This window comes from Callithrix jacchus, chromosome 11 (assembly GCF_049354715.1).
Source record: "Callithrix jacchus isolate 240 chromosome 11, calJac240_pri, whole genome shotgun sequence".
NCBI lineage: Eukaryota > Metazoa > Chordata > Mammalia > Primates > Cebidae > Callithrix > Callithrix jacchus.
The window spans coordinates 109,941,300-109,967,776 of record NC_133512.1 but is presented as its reverse complement, the minus strand read 5'-3'; the positions used below and the strand labels follow the sequence as shown (position 1 = coordinate 109,967,776).

At 38.1% G+C, this 26,477-nt stretch overlaps 1 pseudogene across 2 annotated transcripts; it reads right to left on the bottom strand.

The window, feature by feature from the left end:
* Positions 1 to 653: 653 nt before the first annotated feature.
* On the bottom strand, positions 654 to 25,804 carry LOC144578289 (keratin, type II cytoskeletal 8 pseudogene; annotated as a pseudogene). 2 transcript variants are annotated; one of them, XR_013523773.1, is made up of 2 exons: positions 7,016 to 25,804; positions 654 to 6,624 (listed from the first exon to the last, which is right to left on the bottom strand). The product of XR_013523773.1 is annotated as a keratin, type II cytoskeletal 8 pseudogene, transcript variant X1 (transcript). The 2 variants fall into 2 exon arrangements; XR_013523774.1 differs by having other exon boundaries at positions 654 to 5,311.
* Positions 25,805 to 26,477: the final 673 nt, after the last annotated feature.

The window sequence follows — 26,477 nt, the reverse complement described above, 5'->3', positions numbered from 1 at the left end:
TGGGAGTGTAAATTAGTTCAACCATTGTGGAAGACAGTGTGGTGATTCCTCAAGGCCTTAGAAATAGAAATTCCATTTGACCCAGCAATCCCATTACTGGGTATATATCCAAAGGACTATAAATCATTCCACTATAAGGACACATGCACACAAATGTTCATTGCAGCACTGTTTACAATAGCAAAGACCTGGAACCAACCCAAATGCCCATCGATGATAGACTGGACAGGGAAAATGTGGCACATATACACCATGGAATATAATGCAGCAATCAAAAATGATGAGTTCGTGTTCTTTTAGGGACATGGATGAACCTGGAGAATATCATTCTCAGCAAACTGACACATGAACAGAAAATGAAATACCACATATTCTCACTCATAGGCGGGTGAGGAAAAATGAGAACACATGGACATGGGGAAGGGTGTACTACACACTGGGGTCTATTGGGGGAAATAGGGGAGGGACAGCCTGGTGGGGAGCTGGGGAGGGATAGCCTGGGGAGAAATGCCAAATGTGGGTGAAGGGGAGGAAGGCAGCAAAACACACTGCCGTGTGTGTACCTATGCAACTATCTTGCATGTTCTGCACATGTACTTCAAAACCTAAAATGCAATAAATAAATAAATAAATAAGTATAATACTGTGCATCATATTGGGTATTTATTTCAGAAATGCAAGTTTGGTTTTACATGAAAAATCTAAATTCGTCATATTTACAGATTAAGCAAGGAGAAAAGGGAATACGTTAAAACACAGGAAAAGCATCTGACAAAATTCAACACCGATTCATAATTTAAAAGTTCATCAGCTTGAGAATATGAATGACTACTCCTGTTCGGATAAGAGGTATCCACAGAACCCCTCCAGCTAAAGGGTACTTAATAGAAAACGTCAACACTTTCCAACTACAGTCAAGAAAAAGGCAAGAATAGCCATATTTACCACTTTTATTCTATATTATATAAGAATCTTAGCCAATAAAAGTCCTGAAGAAGAAAAAATGAAAAGGAGAGATGAAGTTGGCTTTAGATAACTGGAGTATATGCATAGACATTGATCAAAAAATGCATAGAAAATCTTCTAGAACTAATTTGTGACTTTAGCTGGATACAAGTTATTACTACAGATCAATTTTATTTCAATTTCTAACAATGAACAATTATAAAATATAAAATACTTAGGGATAACTTTAGCAAAATATTTTCAAGACTTACTCATTGAAAACCCACAGAACATTTCTAGGACAAGTTATAGAACACTTAAATAAATAGAGAGATTTATCATGTTCAGCAATTTGAAAATTTAAGATTGTTATGACATATATTCTTTCTATATTTGTCTATAGATTAAATATCATTAAAGCCAAATCCCAATAAGTGCCTTTATAGAAATTGACAATCTGAAACCAAAATGTGTATGGAAGTACAAAGAACATAGACTAGCCACACTATTTGTGAAATTAAAAAAAAAAACAGAGGATTCTACTTGGTCTTACTATAAACCTACAATAATCAAGATTATTGTACAGTACTGGCATAAAGATAGATTTATAGAACAATGGGAAACGATGGTCAATTCACAAATGGAATCAAACAATTTTCAATGGGGAAAGGATAGCTTGTCCAGCAAATAGTGCTGAAAGAACTAGACACCCATATTGAAAGACATAAACTCTGCGACCATAGAGAAAAATTAACTCAAAATGGATCAAAGGCCTAAACAGAAAAGCAAATGCTGTAACATTTCTATGACATAATGAGATAAAATCTTTGTTATTTTGGGATAGACAAAGATTTCTTAGCTAGCATGTAAAAAGTACAAACTGTTATTAAAATACTGATAAATTGGACTTCATCAAAATTAAAATTTACTCTTTGAAAGCCATCATTAAACATAATAGTCCAGGCACAGTGGCTCACACCTGTAATCCCAGCACTCTGGGAGTCCATTTGAGACTGAGAATTGGAGACCAGCCTTGGCAACACAGCAAGACCTCATCTCTACAAAAAATAATAATAATAATTTTTTGAAAAAAATTAGCCAAGTGTTCTGATAGATGCCTGTAGTCCAAGCTGCTAGGAAGGCTGTGGTGGGAGGGTAAGAAGCCAATGACATCAAAGCTGTAGCGAGCTATGATCACACCACTGCACTCCAATCTGAGGGACAAAGCAAGACCCCATGTCAAAAAAAAAAAAAAGGAAAAAATGCATTAATTAATTAATAATGATAATAAAGCAATCCAGAGAATGCAAGTAAATATTCTCAAAATACATATCTGACAAAAATTGTGATTCGGGGTATTTGAAGATCTCATATAACCCAATAATCAAAAGCCAATCAATCCAACAAAAAATAGGCAAAGAAAATATGTAAATGCCAATCAGCATATGAGAAATGTTTACCTTCATTTGCCCTGTCCAACAAAAGCAAATTAAAACCTCAATGAGCTGCTACCTACCCATGTACTCAAAGAGCTAAAATTAAAAAGACTGAAAATCTCAAGTGTTGGTAGAAATGTAAAATAGTACAACCACTTTGGAAAACCATTTGACAGCTTCTTATAAATTAAACATACACCTACCATATGATTAGACTTTCCTGGATATATTTAGACTGTTCACTCTTGGATATTTGCTCTAGATAAATGTGGTCCAAACAGAGGTTTGTACATAGACACCCATAGCTTTCATAATAGTTCCAAATTAGAAATCCATCAATTGATGAGTATGTTAATAAAATTTACTAGAGCCATTCAATGAGATACTATTCATCAATAAAAGAATAAACTACTGATAAATGAAAAAAGATGGATTAAATTCAAAAATCTTGCACTGAGCAAAACAGCCAGACACTTAGGAACACATACTGTATATGCCGATTTCATGACATGAATTTCCAGAAAAAAGCAAATCTAATGTACACTGGCAAAACATACGTCATTGGTTGCCTGGGACTGCAAGTTGGGGATAGGGAGAGAAGTTGATGGAACCACCAAATACTCTAATATGGTGATTACATGGAATATACACTTGTCAAAGTCATCAAACCACACATTTAAAATGAGTGCATTTTATTGTGTATAACTAAAATTGTTGACTGTATCTTAATAAAATTTATTTAAGAAATAAAATAAGCTGGGCACTATGGCCTATGACTATAGTCCCAGTCACTGGGGACACTGAGGTAGGAGGATTGCTTGAGTCCAGGTATTCAAGGCCAGCCTAGGCAACATAGCAGGACTCTGTTTCTTAAATAATTAATTAATTAAATAAAGAGATAATATGGTGTAATGGTTAACAGTATTGACCACGAAGTAAGATTGCCTGATTTCAAAACCTAAGCCTTTTACTCACACTATCTGTGTGACTTTTGGTACATTACTTAACCCCTCTGTGTTTTGGGTTAGCATTTGTAAAGAATAATAACACTCCTTGTCTTGTAAGTTTGCCAAAAATTAAACATCTAACACATTTAGAATGCTGCTTGGTAATTAATAAACACTGTATTATCACCTATCAAATTAACAAAGAATATTTACAAATACCACATTAAACTCTGACCAGATATTGCATTAACTTGGGACTCCATTAATGTGAGAGGAAAAAAATACATATTGTGCAATAACAAATCCTTTAAACATACATTCTGTTAAGGAGAAGTTGTATCCTGGGACTTTCAAAAGTAGCTTCTTCATTTTTAAGAAATAGATTTTATTTGTTCATTTCTCAAAGTAGATTCTGAACTTTTATTATTAATAGATATTCAATTGGTAGTCAATCAAGAAGGATGTCTGCAGTGTGTAAGTGCCTGGTGAGTCAGCCCTCTGAGGTTCTGCTTCAAGACTAGCTTACCCAGGGTAGCATGTGCTCTGTCCTCAAAGAGATTATGTCCAAGGCACTACTGACAAATGCATATGAATTTACAGTGAAAAGTTGTTTTCTTGGTCCAAAAGAAAAAACTTCCACCGTACAGATTAGAGAAGATGAAAGAAGACTCAAAAGAAATAGAATAGTTTATAGTGGGTTTTGAAAAATGGGTTTAGAAAAAATGTGATGAGTGGAGTCAGGGATGGGTATTATTCTAGACTAGGAAGCCCCAGAAGTCCAGGAGGAATTCTGGAAATGGTTCATAGAATATTTTGGCTGAAAGAGAGGTATCAGGTCAAGAAGCAAACCTGAGGCGGGCTGGAGGTTTACCTTGTGGGAGATCTTGAATTTGCTTTTATTATAGACACTGCAGTGACATGGGAGTGTTCTGAAACAGACTAACATAATGCAAATTCTATTTAGGAAGATTAATTTGGCAGATGTATAAAGCATGGAGACAGACTAAAAGAAAAGAAATCCATTAAGAACCTGTCAGTCTTTCTGTCAAAAGTCTAAACTTTTATAGCATTAGGCAAAACTTACTAGAAAGGCATCATCTAAAATTTGGCCTTTACTAATAATGCACATGTTTTTTTGGTACAATCTCCAGTGCATTATTTCTCACAGCCGGGTAACTCCCCAGTGGCCTCTATTCACAACATGCTTTTGCAGGCCTCAAAGGTTCCTGCTATTTTCCATACCTATAAGGTATGGATCTTCCTGATCTGCTACATGTACATAAACCCTACCCTTCAGTCAAGTTCCCCCTAAACTATAAAGCCTTTCTAGGATTACTTGGCCATACTGAGCTGCCCACTATGGCGCTACCTCTCTCAATGCTCACTGTTTATTAAAAGAAAACAGTGAGTTGTCCTTTGAAAGGAATGTAGATACAAGAATCTGGAGTTAAAAAAAAATGAGGTGAAGTAGGATTCCCTTGATCTACTGTTAAGTTGTTTTCTGACTGTGGATAAATCACTAATGGCTCTTGACTTTCATTTTCTTATCGCTAAAAGATGACAGAGAAGCAATATTTAAAATTCCTGCTGTTCTAAGTATGGAACTAGAGACTTCATTACAATTTTAGGAACTTAGAAGCCCTCAAAGATGTAGTCGCAGAAACACACCCCCTTAGATACTGACATCTTCAAATACTGCAACAACAATGCCTTCTTGAATAATGTAAATTCTGCAATGTCTTTCACATACGTTGTATCATTTAATGCACATCATGAACCCTTTAAGGACAGATATCATTATCACTGCTACATAGTTGAAGAAGCTGAAGTTTAATCCTCTAATGAAGAGGGTGACAACTTTTCATCAGGGCATTTATGTATCATCTAAGGGTTCTTACCTTCTTTCATTCTACCTCTCAGCTAGTTCCAGAAAATGAGCATATTTTGTAGCTGGGATTAACTGGTTTCTCACTAATGGCAACTCTGCAATATAATGAAAAGGAACAAGGTTATGCACATGTATTCAATTCAGACCTTCTTTAAGACATTAATATTTCTATTTTTATATAAATTGATTTTTAAGGGAATTAGGCAAAGAGACAAAAGGTCAGTCACTTTGTTATGATATATTGGAGCTCTGTGGTTTATTTTAAGATCAGTTGATATTTATCAATACATTTCTTGGTTTTATTTTGGAAATTACTTTCAGTTTCTGGGTATAAATATCTAAGACAAGATTATTATTATTATTATTCAAGACCAAAGTTTATCCTATAGAACTCAGCAGAGCATTTTCTAAGACTCAAGAGGAATGTGGCTGTAGGACATATTATTACTGATGGATTTTGCAAAGCATACACAACATACATGCACATAAATAGACAATTACACATGCACATGTAAAGAATCAAAGGACAGTTAACAACAAATGATATATATGGCTTTTTCTAAAGGGTAGACACACACACACACACACACACACACATACACACACACACACACACAACTAGGAATTGAAGAAAACGTGCCCACAAACTGTGTTCACCAAATTGTTCTTGCAGATGGAATTTCAAAATAGTCATTAGTTCATTAGAGAGGGAAAAAGAGGAGAAAAAAAGAGAAAGGGGGAAATAAAAAGAAGGCTTGAGATATTGCATACCTTGTTTATCTAAGGTTAACTTGCAATATCTTATATTTTTAGGGCAATTCTCCCTTCAAGGACATATCAGACTATCCACTTCCTGGTAAATGTGCATAACAAAATACATACAGATGTTGGATAGCTGAGTCGAAAGTGTACATTTTCTTCTTTCTCTTGGGGTACAAAAGCTCAGAATTTACAGCAATTTCTGCTTCTGCAGCCCCTGTCCCTTGCCTGCATGGGATGGGGGTTTGGGTTGTAAATGAAAAGGGAGATTCTGTGACTAATATCAATGAGACAAAGAAATGAAAGCTCTCTAATCCCTGGGCCAGGCTCCAGCCATCCCACTGTACAGGGCCATTGGCCAGAAATCCCACTGTATACTGGGCCCCAAGCCAACCAGGATTGGATACAATGAGTTTCACAGCCACCTTTTCAGAGCTGACAGCAAATGTCAGGGCACCAACACCCTTTGACAGGAGTTCCAACTTTCTCTCTAACATTTCTACCCAATAATACTAAAGCTTTTTTATTTATAAAGCAGTACTCTCTTGAAGATTGCTTAGTGCTTTTAGAGACAAATTCATTCATCTCAATACTTATAGTGAGAATAGGTGGGGCTGGTGGACAGGACTGAGAAATCAATATTCTCTTCCTGTTTTGAGAGAGAGAGAGAGAAAAAAGCACATTATGCATCAGTTCATTCTATTATTGAAATTTCTAGACAAAAGTCTCACATGAATATTATTCCTTAAAATGTGTTTGTAATGAGCTAACCAAACCTTTCTATGTGATTCTTAATGAGTTGTTTACTTAAAATGTCTTCTCTCCTCTTAAGACTGGGTTTTTTTGAAAGGCCAAACACATATACAAACCAGTTAATACGGCACCCCTCCTTGAACTTTCTGGCTGTTTCAGATTTAAATATTGATTTCTTTCTCTCACTCTCTCTGTCTCTCCATAATGGCAGCAGCTGCTAGGAAGCTGGGAATTTCTTGCCAAGAAAGCACCCAAGAGAATGTGAACACCATTAAAATATTTCTTACCTTTTACTTTATTGTTGTTCTCCAAAGCTCTTGAGTAGCTGAGTATTGGGTAACCAAGAAAGGCTGTTCCTTCACTGGGGAAACATTGGATCTGATTTCCATTAGAGATGCTGAATTATTTAGTGGTAACTGAGTGCCCCAATCAGCTGCTTTCTGAGGGTTACCTTTCAGTAACCACTCACATTCAGTTTGTATTGAAGCTTTTTTCTCTTGAAAACAGAGCATGCACAATTTGAAACTTGTTTATCTTAATTCTGAATAGCTTGAATAAAGCTTTCAAAGAATTTGGATGAATATAGTACATATCCAGTATGCAAAGTAAAGCTTAGTATAATAAAAGTTTAAAGTATTGTAAATACCTCATTTAATTACAACTTGTTCTCAGGTCTAAATCTTGTCATAATATATTCTGGCATGTAATTTTCAGATTTTTGCATTTTTTCAAGCTGCAAATGAATAATAATTGTCATAAGAAGTTAAATTCCTAGCACTCATATTAACTTGCCAACTAATTGATTTATATGAAATGGATTGACATCTTCAACTGACACTGATAGAGATTACAGTGGAAATCTAGTCAAGAAAACAAAAGGATGAATTGAAAGAAGAAGTCAGTATACATACAGGCATATATATTCCTTTCTATCTTAGCATGTGTGAAAAAGCAGTCAAAGATGAAACAAGACAACTAACTCCTTATAGATTTGCCATTTTTTTTTTCCATTATATAACATGCATAGCAAGAGACTGTAGGGGATGAATCTGAAAAGATAAGCATGGATAACCTTGCCAGTATTATTTAAAAAGTTAGACTTAATTTTATAGTTATAGGAATGCTTTGATATCTTTATATCAGATTTGCATTTTTAAAAAGTCTCATTCTGGCTGCACTGTGTAGATAAAGTAGAAGGAAACAATAAAGCCCAGATGAAGCAGAGCAAGTGAGGGTTCTTGACTTCACCCAGGAAAAACTCAGGGCTAGCCAGTGCTGAGAGAAAGCAACACTTATTGAACCAGTGCTGCTCCTTGTGGTCCAGGGCTAACCCAGAGGCAGTGTGCCCACAGTCTACAGCGTATGGGCCATTGGTGGCTTTTATTTTATTTTATTTAATGTTCCAGAATACATGTGCAAGACATACAGGTTTGTTACATAGGTAAGTGTATGCCATGGTGGTTTGCCATACCTATAAAACCATCACCTAGGTATTAAGCCCCACATGCATTAGCTATTTATCCTGATGCTCTCCCTCCCCCACTCCCTGGACAGGCTCCAATGTGTGTTGTTCCCCTCCCTGCATTCATTAAGTGAGAACATGTGGTGCTTGGTTCTCTGTTCCTGTGTTAGTTTGCTGAGGATAATGGCTTCCAGCTCCATCCATGTCTCTGCAAAAGAAATAATCTCATTCCTTTTTATGGCTGCCTAGTATTCCATGATATGTACATACCACATTTTCTTTATTTAGTCTATCATTGATGGGCATTTGGGTTGATTCCATGTCTTTGCTACTGTGGATAGTGCTTCAATAAACATATGTGTGCATGAATCTTTATAACGGAATGATTTATATTCTTTTGGGCATATAGCCAGTAATAGGATTGCTGGGACAAATGATAGTTCTGGTTCTAGATCTTTGAGGAATCACCACACTATCTTCCACAATGGATGACCTAATTTTCATTCCCACCAACAGTGTAAAGCATACCTATTTCTTCACAGCCTCACCAGCATGTGCTATTTCTTGACTTTTTAATAATCACCCTTCTGACTAGTGTGAGATGGTATCTCATTGTGGTTTTAATGTGCATTTCTCTAATGATTAGTGATTTTTTTTTCATGTTTCTTGGCCACCATAAATGTCTTCTTTTGAGAAGTGTCTGTTCGTGTCCTTTGCCCACTTTTTGATGGAGTTGTTTGTTTTCTTGTAAATTAGTTTAAGTTTTTTGTGGACTCAGTATTAGACCTTTGTCAGATGGATAGATTGCACAAATTTTCTCCCAATCCATAGGTCGTCTGTTGACTCATGATAGTTTATTTTGCTGTGCAGAAGCTCTTTAGTTTACTTAGATCCCATTTGTCAATCTTCACTTTCATTGCAATTGCTTTTGATGTTTTCATCATGAGATTATTGCCTGTGGCTATGTACTGCAGCCAGTATCTGCAGCTTCTCATACTTGATCTGGTACATGCTCTGAGCCTCAGCCTTGCTGTGGTTGGCAATCTCCTCGTACTGTGCTGTGACCTTAGCAGTGATGCAGTCCATGTCCAGGGAGCAGCTCTTGTGTCTGAGATCTAAGACTGCAGCTGCTGGATCTCCTCTTCATATAGCTGCCTGAGGAAGTTGATCTCATCAGTCAGCCCTTCCATATGAGACTCCAGCTCTACCTTGTTCATGTAAGCTTCATCCACATCCTTCTTAATTAAGACAAATTCATTCTCCATCTCTGTATGCTTATTGATCTCAACCTCATGTTCTTGAACTCCTCCACCAGCCCCTGCATGTTGCCAGTCTCCACCTCCGGCTTCAGCTTCTCCTGGCCTAGAGTCTCTAGTTGCCACCTAAGGTTTCTGATGTAGCTCTCAAACATGTTGTGCATGTTACTCTGAGCTATCTTCTGCTGCTGCAAGAGGCTCCATTTGGTCCCCAGCATCTTGTTCTGCTGCTCTAGGAACTGTACCTTGTCAATGAAGGAGGCAAACTCATTGTTTAGGGTCTTGATCTGCTCCTTCTCCTGGGTGTGCATGGCCTGGATGTTGGGATCCACCTCCAGGTTAAGGGGGCTCAGCAGGCTCTGGTTGACCATGATGGCAGTGATGCCTCCTATGCCACTGGCCCCACCATACCCTCTGCCCAGGCCACCACAGAAGATGCTGCTTGCCACTCTGTAGAAGCTCAAAGAGCTGATGCAGGCACCAGGCCCACTTGCATAGGAGCAGTCACTGAAGGCCTGGGGGCCAGAGGTGAACACCTTGTAGAACTTCTGGATCACCCTGATGGACATGGTGGAGGCAAGAGTGGAGGCAGATGGGCTAAACCAGGCAGAGATTCCAGAAGGAGCAGAGAAGCTACTTCTTGGTGATGATGGTGTTTACTAGATATAGAAACATGTCATCTGCAAATAGAGACAGTTTGACTTCCTCTCTTCTTGTTTGAGTAGCCTTTATTTCTTTTTCTTGACTGTTTGCCCTGGCCAGAACTTCCAATACTATGTTGAATAGGAGTGATGAGAGAGGGTATCCTTGTCTTGTGCTGGTTTTCAAGGGGAATGCTTCCATCTTTTGCCCATTCAGTATAATATTGGCTAAGGTATCCCCACTTTTAATCATATGTTGATTAAGGTGCAGGTTATTCAGAATTTTCTGGAAAAGGAGATTCCAGAACTATATAAGATAACTTCCAGGCCATTGCCATGGCCCACAGTCATGGCATTTGTAAACTGTTATGGTGCCTGTAAGAGTATCTTTATGCTAATGACCAGTGGGGCAACTAGAGGTTGCTTTCATTGCCATTTGCTGGTTTGGGCTGGGTTCTTCGCTGCATCTGTTTTGACCAGAATCTGCTTCCATCAGTAGGGTCTTGACTAGAAAACTAGTCCTGCTAGCCTTCTATCTCATTCCTTCTCTCAGAAATTATACACTCTTCTTTAATATTTAGGGGGTTTCAGAAGGACAGAAGTCCATCTTCTGTAACTGCTTCTTGCTTATTTCATGGGCATAGGCCCTGCCTAGGTTGGAGGAGCAAAAATTTCTAGATACCTGACTTAAGGGGACCAAAGGCAGAATGTTTTCATTTTTCCAGGTCAGAAGATGGTATGGGTTGGAAACCTTTTGCCAGATTTGACTTTACATGGAATTGTTGTAATCTGGAAGACACAAACTTTACAAAGAGGTTAAACAAGCAAGGGCCAAAAATTAGTAGTAGCACAATAGATAACAAGGGTCTTAGGAAAGGTCAAAACCAGGTAAGACATGGAAAGGCAATTTTGATAGTTGACCAGATATAGTGGGGATCAGTGTCCTGGTTATATCTATGTATCCAGGAAGCTTGTTCATATATTTTTTGAATGTTAATCTCCATTTGTTCAGTTACGTATCCAGGAAGCTTGTTCATATATTTTTTGAATGTTAATATCTATTTGTTCAGTTATTATTTTTTTAATTTATTTATTTTTAGATGTGAGTTTCATTCTGTCTCACAGACTGGAGTGCAATGGCACAATCTTGACTCACTATAGCCTCTACCTCCCAGGTTCAAGTGATTCTCCTGCCTCACCCTCCCAAGTGCTGGGAGTTCAGGCAGGCATCACCATGCCAAGTTAATTTTTGTATTTTCACTAGAGACAGGGTGTCATCATGTTGGTCAGGCTGTTTTCAAACTCCTGACCTCAGATGACCCACCTGCCTTGGCTTCCCAAAGTGCTGGGATTACAGGCTTAAGCCACCATGCCCAGATATTCATTTATTAATGTAGGTCATGATCCTTCTCTTGAACTTGGTGGGGGAGACTCATAGGAAAGAGTCTTGATCTGGGACAGGTGTACCTAGCTAGTGATTCTCTGAAGTTTAACAGCAGTAGAGGTGTTTAACAACACCTGACATAGGCCCTTTCATTTTAGTTGTAATTGATCCTCAGTAAATCCTTCTTTCCAGGTTTTTATTGGTACTAGATCTCCTTGTTGAGCAGGGGCTAATTTTTTCCTTTGTGGGAAAGGGCAATATTTTTGAACTTTACCTAAATTCTAATGGGAGGCATAGTTAGGAATGTCCAACACTATTTCTTGTCATAGACTGAATTAATTTTTCAAGTTTCTTATAACCAATTAAATGTTTTTGGTCAAACAGGAATGGAGATAGGCAGGTACTAATTTGCCCTTAAAACTGTTTTGAGTATTATAAATAAAAAACAACAGCCAAAAATAAAGTTCTATATTAAGAGAAAACAAGAGTATAGAATCAAGTTATACTGAAGGAAAACTTTGCTTTCATAGTCCTCTAAGACAAAATATTTTAGCATCAAGACATGACAACAGTTAGAACTGGAGTAGAAAAATTACAAAAGCCAATGAAAAAGCTAAAGACAGTTATTATTTTAGGCCTTCTCAAAAGGAAAAAAATTGCCGAGAATAGTAAGACATGACAGTTGAATTTCTGAGATATGAATCTGAGAAATATTAAAAGAAAGGTTATAGTATTGAAAAGCAAAATTTCTTGAAATTGTATTAACAGCAAATCTATAACTTAAGAAAACCTTATTTTAACATAGGAGATCATCTTCTAGAAAGACTATTATAAACAATTCCCTTTGAATGACAGCCACCTTAATCATACACAAAATTTCTTCATAAATTCCTCTTCATGTACCTCAGCATGACTTACACAGACCATGTACAACATGCTTGAATTTTCTGACTAGTCCTATACCACCTCTTTCATAACAAAAGCAGTAACTTTTTGGTAGGACAATAATTTATCATACAAGATCTTTTCTCATACAAAATTCTTTTACATTTATATCATTCTTTACCAAAAATACACTTTCATATCCTTATCTATCTTCATATATATCTCTCTCCTACTTACTGGTTACTTTCTCTCTTATTTCATAAGTTGCCTTCTTGAGTCCATAATTTGAATTAACCTTTAAGAGTACATCATAACTTAGTATTTTTGCCTGCCACATCAAGAGTTACTCAAGGCTCCTCTGTAGAGATGGTAAGGTATCTAATGGGAGTCATGGGAGATATTGGGCTGTGTAAATCCTCTGTTCTCTCGCAAATGATGTGTTTGGGTAGTCAAAGCTCCCTATGGAAACTGGGGCAGTCCCTTTTCCAATGGCCCTCTTGTTTACAGAAGACAATACTGATTCTGGCCGAAGGGCTGATGAGTTAGGGGTTCTTGTCTGAACATCGCAGATATCTATCTTGGGACACTTATTTGGATTGATTTATCCTGAGATGTCAGGGGACTTAAAACAGCCACTAACAATTGTACTTTTTGGCTATTTCTTTTGATTTTTCCCTCTGCCTCTATCCTGTCCCTAATGTAAATTCTAAAGGCCATGTTGAAGAATTGCCTCATAGGATTTGAGGTCCCATTTCTGCCTTTTATATCTTCTTCCTAATTTCAGAGGCAGATTGAGTAGTAAAATCCATACACAGGAGAGTTTGCTGTTCTTGGGAATTCTTTATTGGTATATTCCCTGAGTGCCTCAACCAAATGGCCTTGAAATACAGCAGGAATTTCAACCTTTCTTTGTATTACTTCTTTAATCTTGTCATGATTAACTGGCTTAACTATACATCTTTTCACTTCTTTTACTAAGCAACTTACCATGTGATTTTTGCATGTGAGATCTTGGAAGCCCTCTGGTAATCCCACCAAGGGTCCATATCTGGACTGTATCTCCTTCCGCATGTTAACTGGCATGGTCTAAGTTATGTGTGGTCACTCCATTTGCATATTTATGGACAACACTCAGAACCCTCTGTTTCTTATCTATGGTACAGTAGATGGACAATAATTTTTTGCAAATCATGTGAAATTAAGTCAAAAGACAGGGTCAACTTAACAAACTCCTCAATGAACTTCCCTTGATTCTCCAAAATCTGGCCAAAGTTCTCCTTGCATAAAGCCAAATCACACACAAAAAAAGACACATGTATTCTGATTGTCCCTCTCCCTGACATCTTCATCAGCTACCTCCCACAATGGACACAGGTTTGATTTTAGGGGCTGATATAGGGTTCCCCTCCTGGTGGTACTGGTAGGGCTTACTTCCTCAGGCAAAGAGAGGTATATGCTGGGGCTAGTTGGATAACTATAGGGGAGGGCTGCCTGATTACCTTGTGGTGGAATACTACACTAGAAAACTGGTGGGCCTCCCCTTAGAATTTGGAGACTGAAGAAGCTTCAGGGGAGCATGGGCCATCTAGGGGGAATAACTAGGAGGGGGTCACCTGAACATAACATGAGCCAAACATCCTACAGTTGTCTGGTAAAGGGCCATTCCTTATAAAGCCATCAGATCTTGTGAGAACTCACTATCATGACAACAGTATGGGGGAAACCACCCCCATAATTCAATTATCTCCACCCAGTCTCACCCTTGACACAGAGGGATTATTCCAATTCAAGGTGAGATTTGGGTGGGAACAAAGAGCAAACCATATTACCTTCTAATTTTAAATTTCTCCAGTTGTCTAAAAGGCATCCTAGCAACGGGTCCTTCAGGATGCTCACTGTTGTTTCCTTGTCTGACAAGCATCTCTACTAGACACAGAAGCTTTTTAAGTCCAATGAAAAGGAAAATAAATGAGCTCTCATTATTTTCTGTTTCAAATTCCCACTTCCTGTACAGAAGGTGTAAATATAGATAACAAAGCATTAAGAAAGTGGATTATGAAATATGAGTGGGAAGTAGAATACTACAGTGTGCTCCATGAAACATGGAAAAAGAAGTATTTTTATTAAGCAAAACATAGAAGGAGAAAAGAAAAACACAGTGACAGGATTAATCATTTTGGACTTTAGGGCAGGAAACAGAAAAAAGCAAGAACAAAAATTCCTCTAGTGTGGACATCCTCAAATGCACAATGCCTCCTTAAAGTAGGTCTCTAACTCAAAACACCAAAATCTTCAGAACATGTACAAGGTGGCCAACAGTGAAGGTAGGCCTTTAACCCACAATCCCAAAGTAGGCATCTAACCCACAATCCTAGAGTGAACACTCTCACAATCAAGTATACTGTCTTAAACAACTGTCCAAACATAGGACCAGGGAGCCAAAGAAAAACTAGAAACAAAACATATATTTCAGGGTGGAAAATAGCTTATGGAAAAATAAAATGGCATTAGAGGATAAATGATCAATTGTCATAGCTGATTAGTTTTGCTTCTGTCCAGGGCCTCCAAATGGCAGGTGGCTTCAAATTAACTACCTAGTCCAAGGTCTTATTTCCTGGCTCACCCAATATTGAAGGAAGGGCAGAGGGGTCATGTACTAATCCACATGAGCCAAAATTGCTCCACCAGTCTCCAGTGTGGAGCTCAGGTGAAAGTCTCCTCCCCAGGTTTCCTTGGTTTGGACAGGTTTGGCTGCTGTGAGGGAACCAGGGCATATGATCAGCTGGCCAAAGTGGTGAATATGGTGTGAGGCAGCACTGTGGCTGCTTGCCTGTTCACTCTGCTCTGCTGCTACCACCTCCCAGAAAAGACAATGGCTCTGAGAAAAGCCTTTGGGTAGCATTACAGCTCTGCAGTGCTACAGGCTCTATATTAGAGCTCTGCGGCTTCAGTCATTGGCCTTGCCATCTCTTGCCAGACACTCACTGTCTCATCATCACTTGCTGGCTACTTGTTGCTTCATAAATCACTGATCACCATCTTACCATCTTGTCTCCTTGCTGACTGCCAACTGCTGATCGCTGTCTCACCAACTTTCCAATCACCAATAGGTGTCCTGCCACCTTGCCATCTCATCTCTTCCCTTCATTGTCAGCATGATGATGCAGAGCAGGCAATGGGGCTTAGCCCAGAAGAGTTTTTGGCTTCACTAAGGAAAGAATTCAAGGGCTAGACAGTGGTAAGAGAAAGCAACTCTTGTACCAGTACTGCTACTCATGGAGCAAAGCTAACCCATACGGAGTGTGGGCTGCATTGTCAGTGTATGGGCTGTTGGCCACTACATTTATACCCACTTTTAATCATATGTTAATTAAGAGGCAGGTTATTCACAACTTTCTGGAAAAGGAACAGAGAGTTTCCAGAACCATATAAGGTAACTTCCAGGCCACTGCCATGGTATTAGTAAACTGTCATGGTACTGGTGGGAGTGTCTTTATCCTAATGAGCAGTGATGACAACTAGAGATTACCGCCATCTGCTTGTTTTGGCTGACTTTTTTTTTTTTTTTTGAGATGGAGTCTCACTCTGTCACCCAGGCGGGTGTACAATGGCACTGTCTTGGCTCACTGCAACTGCACCTCCCAGGTTCAAGCGATTCTCTTGCCTCAGCCTCCTGAGTAGCTGGGACTACAAGTGCATGCCACCACACCCAGCTAATTGTTGTACTTTTAGTAGAGATGGGGTTTCACCATAATGGCCAGGCTGGTCTCAAACTCCTGACCTCAGGTGATCTGCCCACCTCAGCCTCCCAAAGTGCTGGGATTACAGGTGTGAGCCACTGTACCCGGCCTTGACTTCTTTACTGCATCTGTTTTGACCAGATCCTGCTTCTATTAGTGGGGTCATGACCAGGAAACAAGTCCCACCAGCCTCTTATCTCATGGGTGCCAGTTGAAATAATCCAGGTGGGAAATAATGGGGATCTAAATAAGTAAACCAGAAATGCTGATGGAGGGACAACAGAAGAGAGAGAAAGGAATTGAAAAGAAACAGTGAATGATTGTCTATGAGTGCTGAAAGAGCAAAATTATCAAGAATAACCCCTGTGACTCCAGCTTTGTGACTGAGGGTGCCAACCTTTGAGCCAGGAAACAGAATTGAAAAATTAGAAATGAGTCCACTTTTAGAAATGTTGAGTTCAGAGATTTGTGTGAGATCCAAGCGGAGAAGGCAGTATTTCAGAAAAATTTAGAAGTATATACTATGGCACAAATTAACAATTTTAAATTCAACTTTTATGTGTGTTTCCAATGAACGATCCAAAACCATGAACCAATTTATTTAGTCAGCTCATTTATAATGCCTCTTTAAATCAATTCATACAAGAAGCTCCCAACTCCGTAATAAAAATGTTTCCAAACTAGAGTTTGCCATATTAAATGGGTTGCTTTTTGATGCTTCTGTTCTACATCCAAAGTGAAAAAGAGAAACTTTACTAATGGCTAATTCTTTAATTTCTCCCACATTCTGGGAAGTAACCATATTTTGGTGGTTCCTTACATCAAAGTATACTAGAGAAAAGGGAAGCCATGTCTTTGTTAACCAAAAAATCTTCTTTACTTAAGTGATGAAGTTGGTAGCTTAACTAATCCTTTTTCCCACCCCAATCATTCTCCACTCTTATCACTTACACTGTCTGTGCCCTTCTCTAAACCATCTTAACAATTTTTCTAATGAATATTTAGTTAGCATGCAGCAGATTTTTTCTATTGCCCTAGGCCAGTAATTTCAATATCTCAAATCTCAAATTCTGCTTTGTATTTTTTTTTTTTGTCTTACATATGTCAGTTCCTTTCCAGTGCTGTGTATTGGTTGGTTTTTGTTTTGGCCCTGTGTTTATATGTGTGAGAAGGTCACTGGTGCGCTGACTTCTGCTCCATTTTCACACCCCTGCTGAAATCTCCGCAACCCAGCTACTTGATATCTCTTTGGAATTGTTTTTACATATGCAGGGCTGGATACCTGCCTCCAGTTAAGTTATATCCCCATCACGCACCCTTCACCCCACTTCCCTTATACTAATTTGGTCTCATCCTAGGTAGGTGAGTTGGAGAGAGGTAAAAAGACCACAATGATTGTTTCTAAAGCATTTGGTAACTACTCAGAAAAAAATGGGGCACCAATGGAAATTTTGTCAAGAAAGGGAAAATTAGCATATTTAAGAAGGAAATAAAGGCTTCCTGGAAAACTGGAAAAATACAATTTGATATAAAGAAAATGACTATAAAATTGAACATTTATTTTGAAAATTAATTCTAGGGTATAAAATAACAGGTTGCAATCATTGTAATCTCCCAGGCATGAGGGCTAGCAATTTTTAAATATCACATGTAATTCTCACAATAATCCTATGATGCAAATGACTCTTATTATTACTAACTTTCAGATAAGGTCAAACAGCTAGAAGAAGTCAACTTGGAGTTCAGATAGACCTAGAATATACTCCAGTTTGTTTTAGTCATCTTCCCCAATTTTTCATTACATTTGCCGTATCATGTAACATTTCGATCTATGGGAAATAAATCATTATGATTATCTACCTTTTGAAACAGAAAAAAGGCATGATGGAATTCAGATGGTAAGTTTCATTTTAAAATGTGACCTCTACTTACAGAAATAGAAACACTTTCAGCTTCAAATAACAGAAAAACCTAACAATGATGCTTCACATAGCAAGACTTTTGGAAATAAGCGGTCACTGCATTGGCTCAGTGTCTCAAAGATTTCACAGCTTATTTGGTGTCGGTTCCCTGCTGTTCTGTTCCTTAGGGTTTCACGATGGCTGTGTCTCAGGAGATAGTACTAAGAAGAGTGCTCCTTCTTGAGTATCTCTTTCTAATGGAAAAAGGATAAATCCTCCCAAAAGCTCCTAGGAGACCCTCCTTCTGTATGTGAGCTGACCTGGAAAGAAAGTTAAATAAACTGAAGATAGAATTTGTTTCAGCCTCTGTAATGAGAGCCAGGCAAATGAATGGGGCTGGAGAATGTAATAAGGCTTTGGGCAGCCAACGAACACATCTGCTATATGATTGCATGGCACATACAGATATCTCTGCCTTCAGTATGATGGAAAAATTGTAATTATCTTATGATTTCTTCCCCAAAAAATCAAGTAGTCTTTGGTACCAACTGGAAGTTTTTTTTTTGAGATGGAGTTTTTCGCTCTTGTTACCCAGGCTGGAGTGCAATGGCATGACCTCGGCTCACCGCAACCTCCGCCTCCTGGGTTCAGGCAATTCTCCCGCCTCAGCCTCCTGAGTAGCTGGGATTACAGGCATGTGCCACCATACCAAGATAATTTTTTGTATTTTTAGTAGAGACAGGGTTTTACCATGTTGACCAGGACAATCTCGATCTCTTGACCTCGTGATCCACCCGCCTCAGCCTCCCAAAGTGCTGGGACTACAGGCTTGAGCCACCGCGCCCAGCCTGTTTTTTTACTTAATGCTGAATTTCAGTACTTCCTCTGTACTGAGTTTCAGCAATTTCCTTTTATAATAAAAAGTTGCTGTGATGGAAAAGTTGTTATTTTACTATTCATTTCCATCAGTTGTTGATTTGATGAGGAAAGAAAGTGTCTGAAGCCATCAACCTACTCATATATTTTCAGTCCTTCCCCTCACCCTTTTCTTCTCAAAGACTTTATCAGCACATACTATGTGCTCTGATGTGGATATAATCATGGATCTGATGACTCTGTATGAACATTAGAAGAAAAAGTAATGATAATAAATTCATACTAACTTAGCATGTACTATGTTTCAGATGTTGTTCATCATGACCTACTTCCATGAAAGTGTTAGAGACCGCTAGAGTTAACATAAAGCAGATATTGAAAGGAACTATGAGACTTAAATTCTATTTCTAGCTTAACTTGTCTGGTCTCTAGTTGTTTTCTTTTGTTTTTGTTCTTTTAATTTTCAAAACAGGGACTATGGCAATGCAGAATAAATTGACCCTCTAACGTAAATGAATAGATCACAAGTGGTCAAATCTATTGGGCTGTCTCTTTTCAGATATTGAGACTCTGAATCAATTATCTATTGCTATTACAAATCACCAAAAACTTGGTGGCTTTAGAATTCAGTAGTGATTTATTTGTTTATGATTCTGCAGTTTGGACAGGACTTGTCAGGGCAGCTCTACCCTCCTACATGCTATGACTGGGATATTCAAGATGGCATCTTCAATTAACTGTCTGGTGATGCCATGGCCAGCCCAGTTATGGGCATCTTTCTCTGCACGTCTCTCCATATGGCTAGTTTGGGCTTTCTCATCATGGTGCTGGGTTATAAGAAGGTGCATACCCAAAGGACAGGTCCCAGTGACGAGCAAAAGCAACAAATCAAAGTCAGTGTGAGAGGGGACTATGTAGGACATTAATACCAAGGGTCAGAATTCACTGGAGGCATAAAATAAGAGTGAACCGGAGACACTCGTTTGGGGTTTCTAGTTTAAACAATTTATATCACTGAGAACACTAAACCAGCTTATGACCCAGGCAACTACAGCTTGTTTAGTCCTTTGAAAATAAAACTTACAATAGAGAAATCCATTTTCTTGAGTGGATTTATTAAATCAAATGACTAGCACTACTATGGAACACTCTAATGATAGTTAATATTATTGTTCATTCATAAATAGAATGGAAGATATGAGTTGAGTTTGGGTTATCGTTAGAAGATTCCATTCTTTCAGTATAAGCATTCTCTTGACAACCTAAACAATCATCTCACATTTGGTGATTAAGTATGTACTTTTTAACAGAGGCAACTGCCAAAGGAGTTGAGAAGCTCACTCCTAATGGCCTCTGTTGGAGGAATGATGGTGTCATTGGGAGACAGAACATCTGTAACCTCTCCTTGCAGTCAGCCAACAGCTCACTGAGCCAGCACAAGATACTGCCATTGATTTTTCTGTACAGATCATTGAAAACCACCATAAAAGCCTGTACTTCATACCCATCATCAGTGACAGAGGAAGGGTCTTACTTCATGTAAATATGTCATAGCCCTCCTTTAAAACTTTAGCTTTGGGCTAAGAAGGCATTTTTCTTTCTGTGGAAGTACAAGGAAACTAAATTCAGAGGAGACAGGCCATATGTAATTCTAGAGCTGAGACGAAAAGTGATGGATAGAGAAAACGTAAAGATAGGTTTCAAGTACTGTGACAAGACAGAAACTGAACCTGAACCCTGTGGGATATCTGGAGTACCTAAACAATATCACCACAACTTGAATATTGTCAGAGGCTTTAATGTTATAAAACAATCTTCAGAAGTTTGGCTGTAGGCCATCTGAGTTTAGAAATCTGATGGTTCTCTGAAGAATGAAGATAGTTTTAAAATAGGCAAATTTAGAATAAGAAAGCTATTCAAAGACTTGAAATTGTAAACATTAAAACAGGCAAATTTAGAATAAGAAAGCTATTCAAAGACTTGAAAACGAAATTGTCAACATGGAATGTGTGTCCCTGCATTTTGAAAGAGACAGCACAGTGGTTTCCTTTTAAAGCGACGATGTCCACAAACTGACATAATGTGAAACTAGGTTAAGGACAAACTGATGATTTTTTTTTCTTCAATTTCCTTTTCAAAATTTGGGTACGTTTATTCCACATTTTCTCTCAATGTAAATTTTCAGAATTGTACCTTATTTGTTACTGTCAAAATCTATACATCTTTCATTTTGAAGACTTTTTAAAAGATAGAGGGGAAAGAAAAGATTGAGGCAAACTGCAGGTTAGGATTTCAACATCAGAACAAACAGAATTAGGTAAACTAACTAAGACATCCAAGGCAAAAGCATTCAGGCCCCTCTCCTTTTGCCTGTCCTCTTCTTCACAGCATAAAGAACAGTGCTCTAGAAATATCATAAGCCTTTCAATGTCATCTCCAGCATATTTTCACAGTTACAATTTATCAGACATTTACTATGAGCTCAGCATTGTTCTCAGTATTTTTCTAGCTAATATTTCATGTCTACAACTTCGTTTGGTTGGTGTTATTGTTTTCTGTATTCCAGATGATGAAAATGAGGCTCAGAGAGAAAAAGAATGTTTCATCACCAAGATCACCCAGTTAGTAATAGCCATGCAGGTGCCATACCCAGGTCTGTCCAAACTGATTCACTACCTAATTAGACTGATTAGAGAAGGAGAAACCTTTTTCCTCCTATCATTATGAAATCCTCAATGTAGTTGTAATACGTAACAGTTATTAGGCACCTGTGTTCTGTGTAAATTCTGGTCCTTTCCATCTGTATGAAACTGAGGTAATTATTTTTAAGCATTTGAAGTGATCACCTATAGAATCAATAAACCAGCATCATGGGACTGACTCTGCTGATATCTGAACATAAATACACACAAAAACATTCTCAAGCAGATTGCCGTCTATAAGTGTTATGGGCTTTAACCCTTGTACACTGTAGATATATTATTTTTTAATTTTGCCTTTTTAATTCCAACCAATTATGAATGCTATGACAAATATCATTCAAACAATACATTTTGAGGGGTGGTGTTAGTGGAGATTTCCAAAGAGAGGGCCTTGAATATAGATAATTTTAAAGGTTTTCCCTTTTTCATAATGAGTTTTCTATTAAAAGAGCCCCTTCAGAGAACTCCACTTGAGAGAAGAGAGAGTTCCTGAGACAATTAATGCCACATTCTTAGGCTGGGCGTGGTGGTTCACACCAATAATCCCAGCACTTTGGGAGGCTGAGGCAGGTAGATCACAAGATCAAGAGATTGAGACCATCCTGGTCAACAAGGTGAAACCCCGTCTCCACTAAGAATACAAAAATTAGCTGGGCATGGTGGTGCGCGCCTGTAGTCCCAGCTACTCAGGAGGCTGAGGCAGGAGAATTGCCTGAACCCAGAAGGCGGAGGTTGCGGTGAGCCAAGATCGTGCCATTGCACTCCAGTCTGGGTAACAAGAGCAAAACTCTGTCTCAAAAAAAAAAAAAAAAAAGCTATCTTCTTATTCTGCACATAAGGCAATTTGGGTCCAAGCAAAGGAAGAAACATGTCCAACTTCCCAGGAGTGGAGTTGGAATTGAAATTCAGGTTTCCTCTGGCTCAGTGTATTCTCTTTGATGAGAAATATCTCTTTGATTAATCTTAATAGTGCCTTCAGGTGGAATCCAAAGCATCTGAACACGGCATTATGATACAAGGTGCAGATGAGGAGTCCTTGGGCTTTGGTAAAGTCTCCCTATCACTCGCTGGCTGAGTAGTCTTGGGAAATGTGGGAAATGTCTTAATCTTTTTGAATCACAGTTTTCTCCTCTGTAACGTGAAGTTGTACAACATGGTTTTTAGAATCATTTTGCTCCATGACATGTGACTCTTTGATTTTAATCTGATATATTTGTGAATTTACTTGTACTTTTCACAAAGCACAAGGGCCCTCTTTTCCTTCATTAAAATTCTCTGGTTTGCTGATAAAAAAAAAAATGATGTTGAAACCATAATTTTAAGACAGACAAACTCTAAGGGCAAAAGAGACATTTTCAGACATGAAAGAACTCAGAAAATTTATTTCCCTAGTGCCTAGTTTTAAGAAGTAATTTATGGCTATCCACCAGCAAATAAAGAAGCTAAGAAATATGTGAGTCAAAAGGTGATAAGAGAATCCTAGAGTGATGAGTATATAGCATCCCTATGAAACAATTCACCAAAATTAGAACAATATGCCAGTGCTTTCAGAAGAAAGAATGGAATTGATTCCAAAAATAAATAGGAAGCTAAATGGTATCAGTCACGTGTAGAAAAAAAAAAGTTTGCATATATGTGTTTTTTAACTTTTAACAAGAACAAAGAGGCAATAACAAACACCCAGAGGAAAAAACTCATTAAAAACAATATCAAAGAGTTCAAATATAAAGGAAACAATAACATGATATAATTTAGAGCTATCAAAAAATGTAAGAGAAATTATTTGACCTGGATGAGAGGAACACTGCATTTCCTTTGCATTGGGGTCATGGCCTTGAAATATTTCAGAAAAAAAAAGATGTAATCTTAGCATACTGCTTAGCTCTGCACCATACATTATTAACATACCATGCTAATGAAATTTCATGTTCTTGATTTTCAGTTCAGCATTTCCTCCTCATCTTCTCTTCTCCCTTCTGCACAGTTTCTATTAATTATATTCTTTGTTACAGTTGTAAATTTTTAATCTATTTGGTAGCAATATTAAAAGTTCTACATGTTGTCACTTGTTTTATGTATTTATTTATTTATTTTCTTGAGATAGCGTTTTGCTCCAGCTCAGGCTGGAGGGCAGCGTTGCAATCTTGGCTCACTGCAACCTCTGCCTCCCAGGTTCAAGTGATTCTCCTGCCTCAGCCTCCCAAGTAGCTGAGATTACAGGTTCCCACCACCATGCCCTTCTAATTTTTGTATTTTTAGTAGAGATGGGGTTTCACCACGTTGGCCAGACTGCTCTCCAACTCATGGCTTCAGGTGATCCACCCCACCTTGGCCTTCCAAAGTACTGAAGGGCCCCAAAGTAGCACTATTCCCAGCTGTAGCACTGTGCCTGGCCCTATTTTTTTTTTTTTTTATTCTAAGAGTAAGATTCACACACAACCTTCATAGTGATTGCTTCTGTGAACAGAGAGTGTGGAGGAAATGCAACACAGAAATTGTAATAATCGATTAATAAGTAAAAGTCTGTGAGTCTGCATAGATTGTAGGGCTATAAATGAAGTAGTACCAAAGGAATTAAATAATGGGGAAACAAACAGGAGTAAGCAGGCACCACATAATATCAAAGTGGGGTGACATGACTACGTGCATGCCTTCATTCACAGGCTTCTCTTACCTCTTTGTTTTCTGAGTCTTTACCAATGAATCATACTGACCATAACATCAGTTTTTTAACTAGAAATAGGCTAACATTTTTCAATGGTCTACTGAACGATTTCATCTGCATTTCTTTGTTTTAGATATAGGTTCTCAAACTTCAGAGTCCATCAGAATTACCTGGAAGACTTGTTATAACACAGATTGCTGGGGCTCACTTCCAGGGTATCTCATTCAGCAGGTCTAGAATATGACCAGAGAATCTACATTTCTATTAATTCCCGGATGATGCTGATATTGCTAGTCCCAAGACCCCATTCAAAAATCTCTGACCTAAGGAATGCCTGGGTGGCTTAATCACGTTCTGCTAAATGAGTTTCTGGAGGATTCCTGTCTCTAAAAGACGGGGCTACATTAACCTAAAATAAACCAGTTTAGTATTTAAATCCTAATATGACTGACATTTAAGAGAGAAAAATTCTTCAAGCTTCAAATTTCCATAGCCTTCCAATAACCATTGGGCAGCCAGGCTTCATGGAGAGATCCAGTAGGACTCAGTATAGTTGATGACCTTTTACATGTGGTTGCATTTGTGTGTGTGTGCGCATGCAACCATATGGGTTTATAGATACATAAATAGAAATAATATATAAATGTGTGTGTACACACAAACACTATATAAATAAAGTTTGTTTTGCTGATCTATTCTTTAGTACTTTGCAACTTAAGAAACTCAAGACTTTTTAAAAATGTGATCTAAATGTTCTTGGGAAGAAAATATGAAACAAATAATTATTCTACCTAAATAAGTAATTTTTACTTCTTTTGTGTAGCTTTAGAAACTTTAGTCAAGGACATATATTTTTAATTTTAAGTGAGGGCCAAAATATGGCACTGCTCACTGCTCTTTCTCTAAGCACCTACAACCTGGAGTTTGGGTCTACATTTTGGAAGAGGTAACTTATTGCATGTTTTATATTCTCAAGCCATTTCCCTAACTGAATGCGTAAAGATATCTGAATAAGACTTTGTGTATGATTTTTGAGAATAAAATAGCACATCACTGATTTCAAATCCTGATCATATAGATACAAAGGAAAATCTCACTAAGCATGAATTTTGGTATGAGCCAAGAAAATCATTAACTATATGAAGGTCCATTTAAAGAGAAACATTCTTCTTCTCATAAGAATTTTTTTTTTTTTTTGAGATGGACTTTCATTCTTGTTGTCCAGGCTGGAGTGCAATGGCGCAATCTTGGCTCACCGCAACCTCCACCTCCTGGGTTCGAGCAATTCTCCTGTCTCAGCCTCCCGAGTAGCTGGGACTACAGGCACACGCCACCATGCCCAGTTAATTTTTTTTATTTTTAGTAGAGACAGAGTTTCACCACGTTGACCAGGATGGTCTTGATCTCTTGACCTCATGATCCCCCTGCCTTGGCCTCCCAAAGTGCTGGGATTACAGACCCTCATAAAGATTTTTTAGGCCAGGCACAGTGGCTCAAGCCTGTAATCCCAGCACTTTGGGAGGCTGAGGCGGGTGGATCATGAGGTCAAGAGATCGAGACCATCCTGGTCAACGTGGTGAAACCCCATCCCTACTAAAAATACAAAAAATTAGCTGGGCATAGTGGCACGTGCCTGTAATCCCAGCTACTCAGGAGGCTGAGGCAGGAGAATTGCCTGAACCCAGGAGGCAGAGGTTGCGGTGAGCCAAGTTTGTGCCATTGCACTCCAGCCTGGGTAACAAGAGCGAAACTCCGTCTCAAAAAAAAAAAAAAAAAAAGATTTTTAAAAGATAATTTTATTATTTGATCCTAGAATTAACCTTTTGATAAGTTATTATTAAATGAAGAAACAGATTCCAAACTTTTCTGCACTCTTAATAAATGAACATTTATATTTATTTTATGGTATTTAATTAGGTCTAAAATGTGATGGCCAGGTATTCTCCTCAAATCTGAGTTGCATTATGGTTTAATGTTGGATAACACTTATTCCTTACTTGAACTTCACTGCTTGTTTGTATGAGGGTTGACAGCCTTTTTCAGGATTGCTGCTAAGGCAGACTGTGGTTTATAATCTTATCAACAAAAGATGTTTCTGTTTCATAAACCAAAGCCATCTCTAAAGTGGGTAATGCCAATAAATTTATTGTATTTCAACACAAAGTCAATTGATTTTTTACAACAAGTTTATGAAGGCATAATTGACATTCAAAAAATCTGCACATAATACAGGGTGA